The sequence below is a fragment of the Canis lupus genome, chromosome 15 (genome assembly GCF_003254725.2).
Source record: "Canis lupus dingo isolate Sandy chromosome 15, ASM325472v2, whole genome shotgun sequence".
Lineage (NCBI taxonomy): Eukaryota > Metazoa > Chordata > Mammalia > Carnivora > Canidae > Canis > Canis lupus.
In genome coordinates, this window is record NC_064257.1 from 26627892 (window position 1) to 26641277 (window position 13386).

Here is a 13386-nt window from a genome sequence, read left to right on the forward strand (position 1 = left end):
TTAGGGATTAGGGCTTCAATATATGAATTTTGGGAGGGGACACAATTCAGTCTGTAGCAGTGACTAATATATATATATTTTTTATTTCTTTATTTTAGCATCCTGTTTTTCCTTTTCTTTCAGGTTGAATAAATGGAAATATTGCTAGTTTTATACCTTCTACAGTAAGAATATTGCCCTTACTATGAACTAATTTTTTTTATAAAGGATTGTATGTATTTCTGTTATTTGGTGAATTTGTTGATATCTACTCATCCATTCATTTATCCATTCCATTCTCTTCCCCAATATTATTTCTGTTCCTGAAAAAAAAAAGTTTTGTTATTTGTGAGCATCTATTTGCAATTTACATAAGTGGTGTTGTGTTATATACTTTATTCTGTTTGTTTATTTTTAAATTCAACCTTGTATTTTTAAAATCCAGCCATGATTCTCAATGATGTCATTCTATCTCCTAGGAACTACTTGGAAAACCTCTGGTAATAGTGTCCTAATAGTTGAATGGACCATAATTTAGCTTTTAGTTGATAGGGTTCAGGAATGACAGATGGCATATAGTGTTAGGACAACCCACAGAAACTAGGTCCTATACTACTCTTGAATGTCCCTTTTTCATAATTACCTGAGCCAGAAAATAACCAAGTTTTAAAATAAGCTTGAACATCTGCCTTTGGCTCTGGTCATGATGGCAGGGTCCAGGACTCTAAGAGCAAGCCATGCATCTGGCTCCCTGCTCAGTAAGGGAGTCTGTTTTTCCCTTTTCCTCTGCCCCTCCCCCCACTTCATGATCTCTCTCTGTCTCTCTCTCAATTAAATAATTAATATTTAAAAATTAAAAAATAAAAAATAAAATAAAATAAAATAAGCTTGAAGTATTTTGTGCAGTTTTAATATAAACTGCTCTATTTTTTCCAGGAATGCTACTACCACACACATCAAAGCAAGACTGTAATTGTGTTGGTTAGAATTTACCAAGATTTGGTCACTGTTTTGTAAAATTCTCATGGCAGTGCTGTCCATGGTGTTTGAGTTATCGATGCAACAAGCCTATCAGTGTGTATTTGCATCCATCACATTCACAGTAATTGCAAACATCTGACGACTTTGTTATGTCTTCTCTTGCTGTCAAGCACAAGCATTTTCATTTTGAAATGCATATTATTTTATCATAATTACTTTCCTGTTATTTCTTCTTTATTTTGCAACTAAGGCATAATATATAATTTTCACATAGTTAGGTGAGTTCTCTTCCTTCTTTTCTCTCTCTCTCTCTTTCTTTTTAAAGTATTACAAACATTTATTATAAAAAGTGGTATTGGGTCCAATAGGATTGTGAATCATTTATCTAATGCATTATTTTTAACTGCTGCATGGTATTCTAAGGTGTGCATCCATGACATTTGTCTTTTTGGTTTCAAATGATGGACACATAGCTTCTCTCCAACTCTCCAGGGACCTTGTCCATGCTGAGACGGGACATCATGCTAATGTCACCGTGTGCTTGCATGTGAATTATATATCTATATCTATACTCTATGACTTTGCAGTACTATAAATAGCTTAGTGACATGTGAATTTCTCTGGAATATTTATAGAACTGCAAAGTCAGAGAGCATATGTATACACCGCATTTGATTAGGTAATGCCAGACTATTCTCCAGAAAGTCTACCCAAATCTGTTCTCCAGTAGAAGTACCGTATCTTTATATTGCTACCAAGTTGGCCCTTATCCAGTCTTCACTTTTCACTAAGCCAATATGCTAATGTAATATTTTGTTGCTATTTAAATATACATTCCTGGTGTGCGTGTGTATGTGTTTTGTCTTTTCTAATAAGTTTTAACATCTCTGCATATGGTGATGGCCCTTGGGGTTTCCTTTTCTGTAAATTGCTTGAATATATTTTTGTCTATTATTTTTCATTGGGATTTCTCTTTTTTTTTAATTGTAAATTTGTCAGCATTTTTTATAGCTCTTTTTTGTATATTTTTTTATTGGAGTTCAATTTGACAACATATAGCATAACACCCAGTGCTCATCCCATCAAGTGCCCCCCTCAGTGCCTGTCACCCAGTCCCCCATCCCCCTGTCTTTATAGCTATTAAACCCTTATTAGTTTTAAACATTACAGATATCTTCTTCCAACTGTAATCTGTTAACTTTGTCTATAGAGTCCTTTAATCAGAGAAACTAAATTTTTATGTATTCAATTTTTCCCAGATGGTTTGTATTTAAGAAGTCTTCCTTAACTCCTAGGTCATGAAGATACTTTATTTTATTTTATTAACTTTATAGGTTTATTTTTTATAACTAGGATCTTATTCTATCTGACTTTCACCTTTGTATGTAGAGTTAGTTAGGGACCCTTTTATTTTTCACCATCTAACAAGTCATTTTTCCCAGGATCTCCACTAAATATTCACATATTTGACATTGATATGTGGTATTAAATTGATCACTTATTCAATGTGCATATATATACTGATCTGTTTCTGAGCATGCTGTTCTTTAAAGTGTTATATTTTTTTCATTATGCTACAACTATCTGTTCTTTTTCTATTTTGGCTTTTTTTATGATTGAAGTATCTGGAAATGTAAACCTTTTTTCTTTTTTGTGGTTGACTTAGGCATTCAATAACCTTTGTTCTTCCACATAAATTTTGGAGCAACCTAATTTTATTCTTCAAATTATTCAACTGAAATTTTTATTGAAATTATATTAAATGGATGAATTCAGTTGTGAAGAATCAATATAATATTATTCTGGCCAAGACTGTGTAATTCTTTCTAATTCTCAAAACATCTTCTACGTCCCCTTTTTAAAAACAATTTTACATTTTGTTTGTGGAGTTTTTGTGCATTCTGAATTATTTTATTTTAATTGTGCTTTATAATTATTTTAGTATTAATAAAGATTATCTCATTTTTATTAGATCTTCTAATGTTATTATTGGTGAAGCAAACAGTGCCAATTTCACATCTAGACAAATACCTCAACTATTTTATTCTAAAAGTATTGCCATTGCTTCTGTTGTGTGTGTGTGTGTTTTTTTAAGTAGGTGATCATATCTTCTGCAAATTATGAAAGTTTATCTCAACCCTTTCAATTGTTACATTTTTGTTTGGCACCAAATAAACATTTTAAATTTTAGATATTTTATTCTTTGGTTTCTTCTTTCATTTTGCTGGGTCTGTCCATTTTCTGATGTTGACCCTTCTAGCTTTACCTTCTGTGTTTCTCAGCTTTTCTCTCATATAGTATTCCCTTCTCCTTCCTCGGGGAGTTCCTGAATCTGAACATTCCAATTCTCTACTTCATTCTTCAGCAACATATATCTTGCTTTTTCATCAATTGATTCTTCATTTCAAAGAGAGTATTTTTCACACTTTATGTAATATACTTTAACTTGGAATTTTGAGGGGATATTTTCTTCTAGTTTCAAGTTATCCTTATACTTTTGCCTCCTTACGTATATTTATCAAATTTATTTTGAATTCTTCATTTATTTGTTCTGATAATACTGCCTCAGATGGCAAAAAATGTTCAGCTTTTCTTGGTTTTTGTTTGTTTTCTTCTTCATTGAGGTAATTATACTTTAAAAAAAATTTTAAAGTAAGTACCAGGCCCTAGTACTTACTTGCCTGCTATGGTGACTTTAATGAGATTTAAGTGGATGACACTCAGAGTAGAATGCAAAGAACGACTGTTGTTTATTCTTAGTTCCTGATATTCTATAGAGCAAATCTCTTATGCTTCCTGATTTATCATCTTGGACAATTTCTGGTCCAGGTCATTGCTTCCAACTTTAATGGTAAAAGGGAAGATACTGGTTGTTTAAAGGAAATCTGCAAATGGAAAAGAGCAGAACTAGAAATCAAAATAAGAAACACAATCTGTGTGAAAAATAATAAAGTGGATGCCATGCAAGAAGGAATTAGTGAATAAGAATGTCAGATCTAATAATTATTTCAAAAGGTAGCAGGAAAACAATAATGTACTGTTTATTTTTTAAAAAAATATTTTATATACTTATTCATGAGAGAGACACAAAGAGAGGCAGAGACAAAGGCAGAGAGAGAAGCAGGCTTCACGCTGGGAGCCCGATGTGGGACTGGATCCCGGGTCTCCAGGATCATGACCTGAGCCAAAGGCAGACGCTCAACTGCTGAGCCACCTAGGCATCGCATTAATGTAATGTTTTAAAAGTTAGTTGTAAAAAAAAAAAAAGTTAGTTGTAAAAACCCCTAAAAGACATGGAGTATAGAAATGGAAGTATATGGGATATAGTATGGATAAATCATATAACAGGCAAGCCAAACGCATCTAAACATATCTCGGAGTATATTTTAACTCCTATGAAGTTTTAAAATTGCATTTCTTGAGGCACCTGGGTGGCTCAGTTGGTTAAGCATCTGACTCTTGATTTCAGCTCAAGTCATGATCTTAGAGTCATGAGATTGAGCGCAGCGTGGGCTCTGTGCTGGGTAGGGAGCCTGCTTAAAATTCTCTCTCTCCTTCTTCCTCTGCCTCTCCCCCCCAAAAAAAAAAAAAAAAAAAAAAAAAAAAAAAAAAAAAAGATTAGGATAAGAAGACAATTCCTCAGGTCATTGATGAACATAAAATGAAAGTCAAGAGGCCAAAGAAACTGATACTTTTTAGCTAGAAAATTTAAGTTTGAAGAATGGTGTATCATATGTCACTTCATTTGGACAAGATTCATAAAACTGTTTTGGAGAGGGTTTCTTTTCTTGCAAAAGATGTTCATCAAAAAAGAGATAGAACTTTTAGTGATATTTAAAATGTGCTTAATTTTTCACACGAGGCTACAATTAAATTTAATAGAAATTCATGAATTTCTACAAATGATTCTGTGAGAAAAAATGCTGAATATACCTGTACTGCCTCTGAACTTCACTGTAATTTGGTTTGAATATTTTAAATGCTTTTGAGTAGACAATTTAAACCATAAAGAACTGACATGTTGCCATGGTAGCATTTCCTCCCCAGCTGAGGAAGCTATAGAGAAGAAAGGATATAGGGCAGAAAGTGTTTACACTGAAAAACAACTGCATATTTAAATTAAATGCTTTTGTAAATGTCATGCCAAAGGAGAACTGTGAATCCTAGTTTCAGGCTACTAAAGAGACTGATTCATCTTTGGAAGATGTAGCAAGCTGTGCTGTGAGACATGGGCATTCAAGTTCCAGGAATACTCTCTTCCCTGGATATTGGCAGTCCAATTAAAAAAAAAAAAAATTGGGGGCCATGATAAAACGTTTTGCTACTGGTTCCATCTGTGTTCCTTGAAATAAAGATATAGCCAATTGAAGAATTCTCCCAGAAGGCAACTCATCTCCTATTACATTACTCCTGGGCAAAAAGGATCAACTCTATGATCAATAATTATCTGTTGGTCATTCATTCTGTTCCCTGATTAATGGCCAAAATTTCCAAAAATGCAGTTGAAGCAAGATATAACTAAAGGGAATAAGGGTGAAAGATGCAGGAAGAAATAAAGGGAAGTTAGTCAACGCAGAGGTGGGAAAAATGAAGTAAGCAAATAAAAAAGTAAGAAGGAAGGAAGGAAGGAAAGGAAGGAAGGAGACAAGAACACTGGGAAGTATTAAAGTCTCCCTGATAAAAGGATGAATCTAGCATTTACAAGAAAGTGGTTGAAAAGGAAATTTGTAGGCTGCTTTCACAGTGTACATGGGTTTCTACAATGTAAGACAAGCAAAAGGGGAATCATACTTTGCAGTTTTACTGAATTTGGTTTGGATAAGCTTAACTTGGATGCCCAATTTTAAGGGTAGTGTCTGATTGCCTAAAACTAACCTTACATTCCATTCTCTACCAAACTAAGTAATTAATTCCAGGATGGGCAGATGATCCAGTCTGAGCCAGTACTTACCTAATCTTTGAAGCTTCTAAAAAAGAAAAGCTCTTTCAACCTTCTCCAAAAACAAAAAAACAAAAACAAAAACAAAAAAACAAAATAAAAACCTCCTTAAGATTTAAGGTCTCTGCAGCCATCTTGGGACCAACAGGAAAAACTTCAAGCTCAGAAGCCATCAATGGAAGCTGGGGATAGAGATACCTCAGGGAAAGAGACAATTGCTTGTAAGTATGTATACCCCCTTTCTCTTTATATAATCCCCTGTTGCTAACAAGCTTCCAAGCCGTTCTGCAGAGCAATCTAAAAGACTGTCTTCTGGGCCATAGTCCGCAGTATGACAAGGAATAAAGCATTTACTAACCTGCTTTGAGGCTGGCTTTCTTTCAGTCTACAAAGAGGTGTCAGGACTCATGTGCGATGGAGCTGGGAACCAAGGCACTTGGATGTATACAAATCGCCAGCCAATAAATAGTAGGAAATACCATGTTCTGTCTGTATTAGGCTCATACAACTACATATTCCATCTGTTTATTGATATATCTATTACTAATAACTATGTGGCTGTGCTTGGAAAGAATTTGACGGTTTTATTTTTATCTCTGGTTCCTAAAAGGGAAGCTAAATTCCCTGGGATTTCCTCTGTGACAGGAGTTCTTTGTTATTCATCGTGGACCCTGATGGTTATACTAATGAGGTGACTCACTGGGGGCCTCTAGTTAGTTTATGCTAACTAGAGGATTTAGGATTGGGCAAGCCACTCAAGAAAGACCAAGCTTGTGATTAAAGGGTTTGAGCATTGAGCCACATGATATAGCTGCCCAAGTCCTTGACCTCCCAGGATGGGAGGGAGGCTGCAGTTTGAGTTCAACGAGGTGGCCAATGATTTATTCAATCACGCTTAGGTCCTGAAACTGCAATAAAAATTCTGGGCACCAAAATTCTGTTGGAGTTTCTATTTTGTGACTACAGCGATGTGCTGGCCAGGTGATTGCGCCCCCATTCCACAGGCAGAGGACACGGCTGTCTGCTCCTTCCCAGACCTACCCTCTGTGCCTCTTCATTGACTGGTCCTCCCAATTTGTATCTCTCATAATAAGACCTAATCATAAGTACAGTACTTTTGTGAGTTCTGTGAGTCATTCTAGAAAATTACTGAACCTGAGGGGGTCGTGGGAACTTTCAAATTTACAGCCATTCAGTCAGAAGTGTGGGAAGTCCCTGGTGATCTCTTTAAGTGTGGCCAGCATCTGAAGTCAGATCAATCTTTTGAGGAACTCTGTCCTTAAACTTGTGAGGTCTTTGCTAACTTTAGGTGGCCAGTGGCACAGTTAGTTTCAGACCATTTGGTTGAAATGGAACAACAGCATAACACCATAATGAAATTTCAGGGCCTTTACAAATACTCAGAAAATATTGTACCTCAAACAGAAGTTTAATCCATTAGTATTTAATAAAAAAAAAAATTCCCTTAATCTTTTCTTCAGTAAGGCATAGCTAGAGTTCCAGAAGAGCTTTAAGGAATGCCTGGAAGCTTTGAGAGATAATTTGATGGAGGAGGGCTCTATTTCAACAGCTTCTAAGTTGGAGCAACAGTTGTTCACAGTTCACAGTTGGAGGAAGAGACAAACAAGAGGATGACAGTGTCACATGAAGGCAGCTAGACACGAATTCCTTTCTGCACCTCATTCTTTAACAGGCACATAGTGCGATCAAGGTATTTTGCTTGCTGTCAAGGTCAGCAGAGGTAGTTTGGGTGGGAAAGGAGCTAGTGAGGCTCAAGTGATTATGAGACTCCAGAGTCTCTCTGAAGTAGATCCAGAACTCAGTTTCAGGTGATTTAATTCCTGGTCCGTTTTTTTTTTTTTTTTTTTTTTTTTTTCCTGCCATAACATGCTAGTCTAGGAATTAAGATGGGCTTGTGCTAAAGTCATAAACAAGGAACATGTATTTCCAGGTTCATTATTTATGAACATTTTTATAGTTACTGAAAGAGTACTTGCTCACTTCTCCAATCCATAATACCACACCCAGGATCATATTCCCCTTGAGAGAGAGACTTTATTGGAAAACCACTAGCATTTCCAGAAAGTACTGAGTGCTGATTTGATGTCAGTGTTTACGATTTTATAGTGTTTGGTGCCATTATGATACCTCCTCCAGCAAACTTCGATTACACTGAAGCCAGCATAGACTTGGGAACTGAGATTAAGGGGGAAAAAAGAATGATTGTAAAGAAATTACTAATGAATTATGAACCTAATTAAATTTAAAAAGGAGGTGAGGACAAGAGGTGGCTGTGATAGTAGGGACATGGAGATAATGAGAAACTAGAAAAACTGCAAAGGTAGAAGAGCTGATTTTATGGGACCCGTGGGCAGGGTGGCAAACAGTGTAGCACAGATGCCAAGATATTTTTCTAATCTCACCTCAAGTCTTCTGAGGTCAGAGAGCCAAGAGGCTCAACCACTCTAGTTGGTTGTATTTAGGAGAAAAAAATTTATGACTCAAAGTCAAAGCATGATAGGACCAAAAGCAAACACTAAAATTCAGTTTTTATATTCAATATCTTTCAGACTTGAAAAACAATCTTCTTAATTCTATGACTGTTTTTTCACAATTAATTTTGAAGTTATTGGTAGTGTCAGATTTTCATGTAAAATTATTCCGGAGCTTTTAAAATAGTGCCCCCCCCCCTGCCCCGCCCAAGGCATTCCTGAAATTAGGAACAGAACAATTTACCTAATTCTATCTACTACTGCAGAAGACAAGAAAGCCAGTTCAGTGACTTAGCAATGAAACATGAAAACACTCTTTCCTCTCAATGTCTACCCTGTCACGCCAGCTCCATCAATCTCAGCCAGGGGCACACCATGTACATTCCTCAGAGCAATTAGGAAGCCAGTAGAATATATTCTTCAGAGTAATTACAAAGCCAGGGTCATTTATTTATTTCACAAATACACAAATAATGTTCATTTACAATGTGTTATGTACAGTTTTAAAGACTCTACAAATGTTGACATATTTAATCCTAACAGAGTAGTACCACTTTTTTGTAGTTTTACTTTTTAACTATATGCATTCAAATAAGGAAACTAAGCTACAGAAAGGAACATTAACTTGCTCAAGGTTATAGCTAGTATCTGGCAGGATGTGAGCCTCGACCATCTGATTCCAAAATCATGCATTAACCACCCCACTCCTGTCTCTCTGTGGTCCTCAAAGACATTAGGTTTCTGCCAATGGGAGGCAGGCACTCAAGGTAATGGACAGAGACATGGAGAAGAGCAGAAGAACTTATTTGAAGAATGCGGTGAGCTCAGACTGATTGAGTGACTTCTTTGTTGGTGGTTTATAAGACTGGCAATGAAAGATGGTTGTACACTAGTAATGACACCAGCTGCCAGGATAAATATACAAAGCAAATATTTTGGATGAAGGTAATACATTTCTTGTCGTGACAGCATCATTCCTAGATCTCAGGTGGCCTCGAGCCCTTTGGTAAAATAGAAGTCTCCTTTTCGGGGAGGGTGTTGAGGTTCACCAAGACCGAGCTGATTCGGTGATTCAATAAATGGCCTTATTATTTATTCAAGAAATAAATAAATGGCCTCAGTACCTAATTTTCCCCACAGCTACACTTTGTTACAGTGGGAAGGATACAAAAAGCAGAGTTCTCAAAGGGGAAAGAGGCCGGGGACATAAGTTTGGAAGAAACAAGGCACCAACTTTCCAGAGTCCCCTACCTGAATCACAAAAAACACACCTCATCTCTCCAGCATTGGGTTGTGACGAACACGTATGAAGTTTTTTGTTAGTTTGTTTTTTACCAGGGAAGTTCATCAGATGTTCAACATCCAAGGTTCAAATTGGGGACTGACTGGCCACATAGACACATTCTGCATCTAAATTCTAGAATCCCAGAGCAAGTGTTCAGCATATACCACATTATTTGCACAATGCACCACTCTTATCATTTAAAGGAAGCTTTATATCTGCTTGCCAGCCTAGTTCCCAGGTACAAGCCAAAGGTAACCTTGCAAGCAGGATTTTCTAAGGACAGGCCATCTCGGGCTTGTTATGCTAACTCTTTTCTGCACAGAGGTCTCCAGAAAAGTGTTCTTTATAAGGAAAGAATATTGCCTTTTATTCTGAGTCTGGGATCTCAAGTGAAAGAAGCATCTGTATTCTTTAAATTCATATTTGATGTATGCTTGTGAAATGATGGAGATACCAAATCACAAAGCTGGCCTACATGTAGACTACAGTGTCAGGCAGAGAGCAAATTACCTGTAAAACACCCTCACACCTTAAAGTTTAATGCAAGACATTCTTGCAAGTCTTGCAAAAGAGAGTGGCTCAAGTGAATTGGGCAAACCTTAGCCTATCCCCATCTTAAACGTTTATGGAGTGATGGTTGTACAGGCCTAAAGGAGACCCAGATGTTCTTTTTCATCCTTTGGGCAACACATGAATCTTCCCATAGAGGCCTAGGGAATGGGAGGGACCACCCAGCAATGGTTGTGATATTGGGGATCTTGGATTTAATTTAGACAAAACAAAGATAGGTTGGGCTTCTGAAAGCCTGAATTTTCTGATGGCAAATCTACATCTGGTAGATGGAAGAGAAATATCAGAGATATTATAGAAAAAGAATTGGTTGACTTTGAAATGGACTAAAACTGAAAGATGGAAAAATGATGCTGGTAATGTTTTTAATAAATATGGATGAATACACGATACTGTAAATTTATAATATAAATCTATAATAAATTGGTGTCATGGGATTCAGGGTTATCTGTCTTTTTGTGTTTAGAAAGAATTATTTTTTTAAATGCAGTTTCAGGCATCTCATAGTAATCCAAACAGATTGGATTTAAAAGAAAAGTTTTACACCTGAAAAAGCCACATACCACTAGACATACAAATAAACACTAAAAATCAGTGTCTTCAAATCATACAGACTTAAAAAAATAACCTTCCCAATGTTATGACTGTTTTGTTTATACTTCACTTTGAAGTTGTTTGTAATGTTTGCCAAACTTTGTTGTAGAATCATTCTAGACCTTTCACAACTGTTGCATTTTTTAATACAGAAGAAATTCTTATTATCTTGATTGGTTTAAATTTGCAGCCCGTGTCGTGCTACATTTTTCATTTGCTAGTATTTAGAAACACTAGATAGTGGTATATTCAATACAATCTGAAAACTGCTGATTTTGTTGTTAAATCTTATTTTATTGTTTAAATATTTCCTAATACTTCCTACTCTTTGGAATCTTAATAGTTATAGCAATACATTACAAAATGAAAAAAGAGGGATCCCTGGGTGGCACAGCGGTTTGGCGCCTGCCTTTGGCCCAGGGCGCGATCCTGGAGACCCGGGATCGAATCCCACATCAGGCTCCCGGTGCATGGAGCCTGCTTCTCCCTCTGCCTGTGTCTCTGCCTCTCTCTCTCTCTCTCTGTGACTATCATAAATAAATAAAAATTAAAAAAAAAATTTTAAAAAAAAGAAACAAAAACAAAATGAAAAAAAGAGTTACCATTTCCTCTTGAGTGAAATAAAGTGAAAAATAGTAAACAACTTACATTAGAATATTAATTACAAAATCTGATTTGTCCACATTTTAATGTGTCTAGACCTTAGAAAATTAATCACAAAATGACTCATTTTTTTCACACAATATCTTCTAATTCCACCACATATGATAATTTAAGTGCTATTTACACAAATATTTAACAAATTCTGAATTTTCTTAAAATATTGTAGATATTCTACAGACATGCTGGTGTCCAGTATCTCTCACACTTTTTTCTCTATTATAACTGTTGTTATTGTAAAGAACTGTTAGAATTGTTAACAAACTGTAATGAACTATTAATGAAGGAAATCAGCAATTCTGTATATTTCATTCCATAAATATTTTCAGACATCCAGAGAACTATCTATTGTACTTGAATGCAATAAGTTTTAATATTAAAAAATGATTATATACTCTGTTTTCATATTATAAAGCTCTGGTACAAAAACACTTCTTTTTGCTCTTCCAAATATTCTGAATACTAGCAAATTGTTGATCTCTATAATCTAATTTGTCAAGTATTAGCTTCTGTTCTCTCAGGTTTTATCATTTGTATAAGGTTAAAAATCCATTATTACTCGATAAATATTTATAGATTTACTACAAATATGCCATTATTCTCTTTCATCTAATGGGTCACTTCAAAGATAAAAAGGGATACAGAAGGTAAATAATTAACAGAGACTAAACAATGATAAATAACAGGTGGTGTAAAATAGGTTTTTAAAAATTTATTTAAAAAAAAATTTTAAAGATGTTTTTTAATTATTTGAGAGAGAGTGTGTGCAAAAGTGAGAGATAGCATGAGTGAGGGTGGAGGGGTAGAGGCAGAGGGAGAGGGAGAAGACTCCCTACTGTGCAGGACCTGGATCATGACCTGAGCTAAAGGCAGATGTTTAACTGACTGAGCCATACAGATGTCCCTAAAATTTATTTTTATTTATTTATTTTTTTTGCAGCCTTATATCACGGTAGTGAACAGATTAGATTTTTGTGTTTTCCTTTTGCCAAGGACTCTCATGCTGAAGAAATACTCCTCTAAGATCAGAAAAAGAAAACAAAGGTATAAAAATATTACACAAATATTGCAAACATTCAACAAACACTTAGGCCTGCCTGATAGTATTTCTGCTGCAATATTCTATTAAAAATGTGTTTCAATGAAATCCTTTTAGAAAAAATTTTGCCAACGCCTCTTATTCGGGTTGCTGGAGAAATGAGATGTGGGTGGCAGTGACTAATTGAGCTGGCAGCTACTGTTTACTAAACAAGTTTGGACAGATTATACTTATGATAGCCAAATGAAATCAAAACCATTGAATACAGTCAGAGTAAGACAATCTAAAAGGGCAGCTGAGTTTTATCTGATAGCATACTGAATAATCTGACTCATTAAAATTCATTAGCATGTGGTGGCCACCTACCTCGTCAAGCACTGAGTGAGGCTTTGGAGTTGCAAAGAGTCTCAGTGACAGAGACTACCCTTATCCTGGGGAGCTGTGAGTAACGCATGGAAGTGGTGAATCACTAGATTGTACACCTGAAACCAACATAACACTGTATGTTAATTATACTGGAATTAAAATCAGTAAAATTTTTAAAATAAATAGAAATAAAGTGTAAAAAATTCCCCAAAGAATCTTTCTTAAGGAAATGAAGGCATGTGTGTTTATAGGCTGCTTTAGAGAACATGGTTATTCTGTTTCCTATTGCACTGTCTTTTAAAAAGTTCATAGGTCTCTGAAATCTGCAGTGTACTGAACAGATGGATGAAAAGATATATGATTGAATTAGTGAGCCTTCTATTGGAGCAAGAGCAATGTAGGATATCCAGTTAATGGATCCTTTCTTTATTTCTTCAAGGTCAAGGCAGTATTTTTGCTATAAAGAACAACAATGATATGA

The 13386-nt window shown here is 35.6% G+C and overlaps 1 long non-coding RNA gene across 4 annotated transcripts in view; it reads right to left on the bottom strand.

The window, feature by feature from the left end:
- The window catches only part of LOC125752578 (uncharacterized), a 36295-nt gene extending 25616 nt beyond the window's left edge, over positions 1 to 10679 (bottom strand). Inside the window, exons 1-3 of one of the 4 annotated variants that reach the window (XR_007402483.1) lie at positions 9663 to 10679; positions 3638 to 3845; positions 157 to 302 (exon numbers count right to left, since the gene is read on the bottom strand). This is a non-coding gene — a long non-coding RNA (uncharacterized LOC125752578). Of the gene's footprint in view, positions 1 to 156; positions 303 to 3637; positions 3846 to 9642 lie in introns of all 4 variants that reach the window. The other 3 variants (XR_007402484.1, XR_007402481.1, XR_007402482.1) reach the window with 3 other exon arrangements.
- Positions 10680 to 13386: the final 2707 nt, after the last annotated feature.